This window comes from Odontesthes bonariensis, chromosome 21, assembly GCF_027942865.1.
Source record: "Odontesthes bonariensis isolate fOdoBon6 chromosome 21, fOdoBon6.hap1, whole genome shotgun sequence".
NCBI classification, from domain to species: domain Eukaryota; kingdom Metazoa; phylum Chordata; class Actinopteri; order Atheriniformes; family Atherinopsidae; genus Odontesthes; species Odontesthes bonariensis.
This window is the reverse complement of record NC_134526.1, coordinates 5453404-5459403: the sequence shown is the minus strand read 5'-3', so window position 1 is coordinate 5459403 and position 6000 is coordinate 5453404.

The window sequence follows — 6000 nt, the reverse complement described above, 5'->3', positions numbered from 1 at the left end:
CCCTCTCTAATGCGAACAAGGTGGTATGCATTGCGTAAGTCCAGTTTAGTGAATATGGCAGCCTGTTGAAGCTGGTCAAAAACAGTGGACATCAAGGGAAGTGGGTAGCGGTTCTTTACTGTGATGTCATTAAGAGGACTGTAATCTATGCAGGGTCTTAGTGATCCATCTTTTTTGTCCACAAAAAAGAACCCTGCTCCGGCAGGTGAGGAGGAAGGACGGATGAGACCCGCCTTTAAGGATGTCTGGATGTAGTCCTTCATGGCTAATTGTTCGGGTCTTGACAAAGAATATAAGCGGGCCTTGGGAATGGTGGCTCCTGGAATGAGGTTGATGGCACAGTCGTATGGGCGGTGCGGGGGAAGAGACATGGCCTTGTCTTTATTAAAGACGTCCTTTAAATGGTGATAGCAGGCGGGAACCGACGTCAGGTCTGGTGACTGGAACTCTGTGACAGGAGCAGAGACAGTGTTTAATATGGCTAAAACTGGGCTGTCAACCTTGGTCGGCAGGCACCTGCCCTCACAATCTCTTCCCCACCCCAGAATCTTGCCCGAAGGCCAGTCAATGTGAGGATTGTGTTTTATGAGCCATGGATGTCCCAAAACCAGGGTGTGAGTGTGCGAATGGAACAGGAAAAAGGTTATTTTTTCAATATGTCCCTCGGTGACCAGGGTTATGGGTTCTGTCACGTGGGTGATGGAAAAAAGCGAGCTGCCATTCAAAGCGCTGGCTTTAATCGGCTGTGGTAGAGCCTCGGTTTTTAGCCCCAGTTTTTTGGCTATTTCCCAGACCATGAGGCTTTCATCCGCCCCTGAGTCAATAAGAGCCTCCAGGTCTAAGGTGGTGTTGTTGTGTTTTACCTGAGTGTAGAATCTTTTGCGTGGCGTGGAGCTTGAATTGTTGTGATTTGTTTTCACCTGAGAGGGTCTCACCGGGCATGAGGAGACGTGATGTCCGGTTTCTCCACAGTAGAAGCACCGTCTCTCCCTAAAGCGGCGTTGTCTCTCTGCCTGCGTGAGTTGGGCTCGGTCTAGTTGCATGGGCTCCTCTCCTCCAGCAGGAGAGGAAGCGTGAGAACGATGAGGTGACGGGATTCCGCGGATGGATGAGAAAGAGGGTGGAGGATGTCCCGCTGACAGGTGGTGCCCTCCCCGCTGCGTCTTGTACTCCTGGAGTCGGTTGTCCGTCCGGACAGCGAGTGCGATGAGAGAGTCCAGGTCAGCAGGAAGGTCCAGAGGCAGCAGCAGCTCCTGAATGGGGGCGGCCAGCCCCTTCAGAAAGACGTCGTAAAGAGCCCGGTCATTCCATCCACTCTCCACTGCAAGGGTCCGGAAGCGAATGGCAAAAGCGCACACTGATTCTCGGCCCTGTTTAAGTCCGCTCAGCTCTCTTGCCTTCTGATGCTCTGAAGAGACCGGGTCAAAGACTCGGCGCAGCCCCTCTTTAAAGCCCTGAAGGGAGCTGCAAAGTGGTGAGCGCTTCTCCCACTCAGCCCTGGCCCACTCTCTCGCTCTTCCAGACAGATGGGTAACCATGTAGGCGATCTTGGCTCTGTCTGTGGAGAACTGGTGGGGGTTTAGTTCAAAGTGCATCTCGCAGTCAATAATAAATGATCTGCTCTGACCAACCTCTCCTGCAAAGCGCTCCGGAGAGGCTAGGCGGGTTCCGACGACGGAGTGGGTCGGAGCGGGTTGAGGCGTGGGATCCAGGGGGGCAGATGCAGTGGCGCTCTGATCATTGCGCTCCAGAAGTCGCTGCATCTGGTCCGTGAGTTTCCCCATGTAATCCGAGACGCTGTCCTGGAAGTCCCTCTGGCTCCGGGCGAGGTTTTCAAGCCCTTGGCCGAGGGCTGCCATCTGTTCCTCCTGTTGGGAGAGACGATCTCCCTGCGAAGCGAGTGCTGCGCTCAAAAACTCGGAACCTGCTGCGTCCATTCTGGCCAGTGTGTACTGTCAAGCCCAGGGATTTTGCAGGACACAGGAGCAGGTGTTGTAATTCCAAGGTTTTTATTTTCAGGAGGAACACGGTTGTCCAAAACTCTCCAAGAGAGAACAAAAAGGACTATATAAGTTATTGATAATATTATATACTCCTCCCAAAGTGAGAGAAGTATATCTATGAAACGTTATAGAAATAATAATCACTCCACTGAGGAGGAAAAAACAAAGGCTTCGAAACTTTATATTTAAACGAATAATCACTCCAGCTACGGAGGAAAACAAAAAACCCTCTCCTGTAAAATTAGGAGGCACTAAGATATAAAATTTAACTATAAAACGAAAAATCACTCCACTTGGAGGAAAACGCAAAAATGCTATTAAACTTAAACTATCTTTTAACAAGGCTATAAATACAAAAGTTACCCAAAACAAAAACTCTCTTTAGCGAGATCGGAAACGTGGCATAGGACATAAACTAGGTTAGAAGGCAAGAGTGAGGTATGTTGACCACAACGATAACGACACACTGGCACAAGACAAGGGGAGACGTCAACTCTTATACACACAGGGTTAACGGGGAACAGGTGGAATCACTCATGCGACAATCAGACTGGAACACAAGAGGAAGGGTAAGTGACCTGAAACGAGAGGAGAGTTAATCTTTCAAAATAAAACAGGAAATGACGAGACATGACAAAAAAAACCCCGCTTGACCTCACCGCGGTGTGACAGAAGGTAAACTGGATCTGCAGGTTGAAGAGTGATAATTAAAGATTAGTGATGGAAATGCAGGTAGTGCAAAGGAATTTTGGCCGTGCTCCAAAAACAAGAAGGAAAACATTAAAGTCTGGTGAAACCAGATGACACAAACATAATTGATGAATTAACATTAATGGATAATCCATGACGAGCACAGAAGTCCAAAAACAAAACACCCCTTTGGTTCTCATCAGCTCACATTGTTTGCTAGCATCTGCTGCTAGCTTACAGCTACATGCTAACCTGTTTCCCTCTGGGAACAACAGAGGAACTATCTGTATCTATATATAAAGCTGGAGGGTTGTTGGTCTGACTGCAGGAACAGCTTCATTATGTCTGTGTTACTGCATTAAATCACACAGCAGATGTCCAGCTGTTGACGACAGCTAACGTAGGTAAACACACCGTAACTCGTCCTCGCCAACGAACAAACAGACATAAATAACCCTGGTGAGGAGCTGCTGATTTTGGTGGAATGTTTTTCCATACTTGAGCATTTAATCATCAGCAGTACTTACATCATTTTATCCATCATGTTGCTGATTTATATCAAATTCTGCAACAGTTTAGTGGTTAATCTCTTGTGATGTTGCCAGTTGAAGTCGAGTCTTTTGGTTGATGATTCCAGTGATAACTTATGCTGATGTGCCCACCTGGTTTTATTACTATGTAGAGAAACTGTTTTAGCATTGTTAGCTGTGAGGTTGTTCGATGCATTTGGAGGTTCACGTTCCTGTAACCAGCGCCAGTTTTACCTCCGGGGAGATAAAAGGAGGAGGAAGTTTACTCCAGCTGTGTGTGTGTGTGATACATGTGATCAGGATGATGGTTAATTACACTCCCCCCCCCCCCTCAGATTATCTGTATCTTGCTTTCAGACTCCACTTTGCATCTTTTTTAGCTTCTTTTCTATCTGAAACATGGTAACCGCAACAGAAACTGGTGCTGCCTCGTACGTAAGAGCCAGGGCCGTATTAAGTCAATGTGTAAACCTCAAGTGTACCCCCCCCACACACCTTGCGCGCGCCTTCAGTAACCTACTGCACTCACAAACTTTGACCTTTGCTGAAATAGTAGCATGTACATAAGCAAGAGTACACATAAAAAGTGTCTTTCTTCCTCATTGAAATTTTACTAAGTAGGCTACACCAGCCCATCAAATGCACTGAAAACAACCAAGGATAGGCATATTGAAATGAATTGAAAATTCGAAATATAAATTCAAATAACATCCAGTACAGCATATTCAGATGTACAATTATTTACATATGTGCATAAATTCAAAAGGTATCTGTCCTGTATGAACATAGACATATCAATTATCACCAGTAGATGGCAGACCGCCACTGGGGCATACTTTGTAACCACGAGTTCTACAGCAGAATAAAAGGACTGAACCAGCAACATGTCCTCCCTGTTGTGTCTCGGGCAAAATAGTTTACTTACACTATAAGGAAGCAACATAACAGTAATCATCTAGGCTACATTTTCAAACGTATTCATTCAAAATCAGTAACAATTAAAGCAGCATCCATCTATATACAGTATGTAGGATTATTCAAATATCTCCATTTAAAACCAATCAATTCAATTTACTATCAATCCAAACAGCATCCATATATTAAAATGTACAGATTCAAAATGTGTATCAATTTGAAGAGCATTTGTCTATATTGAAATATATTATCAATTCAAAGAGCATCCACCTATGCAGCACTAACAACACTCCTATTATCCAGGGGGATGTCATTGCCACAGCTGTCCCAGAGCACCATAAGTTATGGCCTAGGCCCTGTTGCTGTTATGGAGTCTTTCATTTTTTTTTATTTTTCTCTTCGCACAACCACTCAATTGATGTCTATCCATTTTTTTTTATTTTTACCGCGTTTTTTAAAAAATAGATACATTTCACCATAGGTGGACTGGCTCAACTGACAGGTTGAGGGAGGGGGGTTAATGTTCACTTTAGGCCACTATTGCTCAGAATTATGATATATCGTTGCTGTTCTTATCACAGTAGTTTTAATAATGAATTTTATATGAATATTCATGTCAAGTGTAACCATTTTAAGTGTACAAACATTCATGAAAAAAATATTTTTAAAGTTTGTCGTGTGGTGCCCCCCACTGGCTGTAAATGGTTGGTGCCCCTGGGCATTGTGCCGCAGGCCCATAGAGTTAATCCAGCCTTGGTAAGAGCAGTATAAATGTTGCTTTCATCACTTCCCTTTGTTGGTTTAATTCTCCCATATGTGGACGAGCTCGAATGAATGCACAAAAAAAACAAGCTCTGGATGCCGGCTGCTTTCAGTTACAATGTGAAAGCGTAATACTTATCATCAGGTAGAATCTGGGCTATGTTCCAACAGGAGCGGCAGCCAATTAAACAAGTCAGTGAGAGGGTAAACGCTCTAAACTACTGTTAAGAGAGTCTCTGGATTTGTGTCATGATCAACATGACTCCTTTAAATTCATGTCAACATAAATATCTTAAATACATCTGCAGATATGAGGCGTCCTTTCCTTTACACTTCATCCCAATCAGATGGCTTTGTTCATCACAGGTGGTGTGGCAACTCACACTAAAAACAACTCATTTAAAGGGGTTTTATTCCTTATTAAATGACTCAGTGGGGTCACATGGCACTGAAAGGATCGGATTATTGGCTAAATTCCAATCAGACTGAGTTATTAAGTGCATGTAGACACCTTAATCTGACTAAGAACTGGATCGGATGGGATTCCGACCCCGAGATAACCGGGTTGAAAGTCACTCTAAACCTGCTTATAGACGCTGAAGCACGTGGTGAATCAGACTTTGCGTTCTGCGCATGCTCCAGATGTTTTCCCGGGGTCGTGACCCGGAAGTCAAAGGAGACGATATTCCTGTTGTTGTCGCCGTCAGAAAGAAACAAACAACGCGATGGAGAATGCTCCGTTGGGCATCGAGTTTGTGCAACAAGCAGCTCATCACAGACCAAATGTAGAGGGACGTAGCTTCATCTGGCTCTGCGTTCTCCATCTTTCTCCAATGCCTGAGTTTGTTGTTGTTGTTGGTGGTGAAGAGGTCAACAGGAAGTGGCTCCATTAGCAACAGCTGGAATGGGTACAGCGCCACCTATCACACCGGGGTATGACACGCTTTGTGCCTCTGATCCCATTCATTCACCGCCATATATCCAAGGAGAATTACCCTTATAACTCAGTCTTATTGTCATTTAGCCAATAATCTGATCCTTTCAATGCCATGTGACCCCACAAGCTTCGTTCAATCCTTTTCCTATCACCATGAATAGAA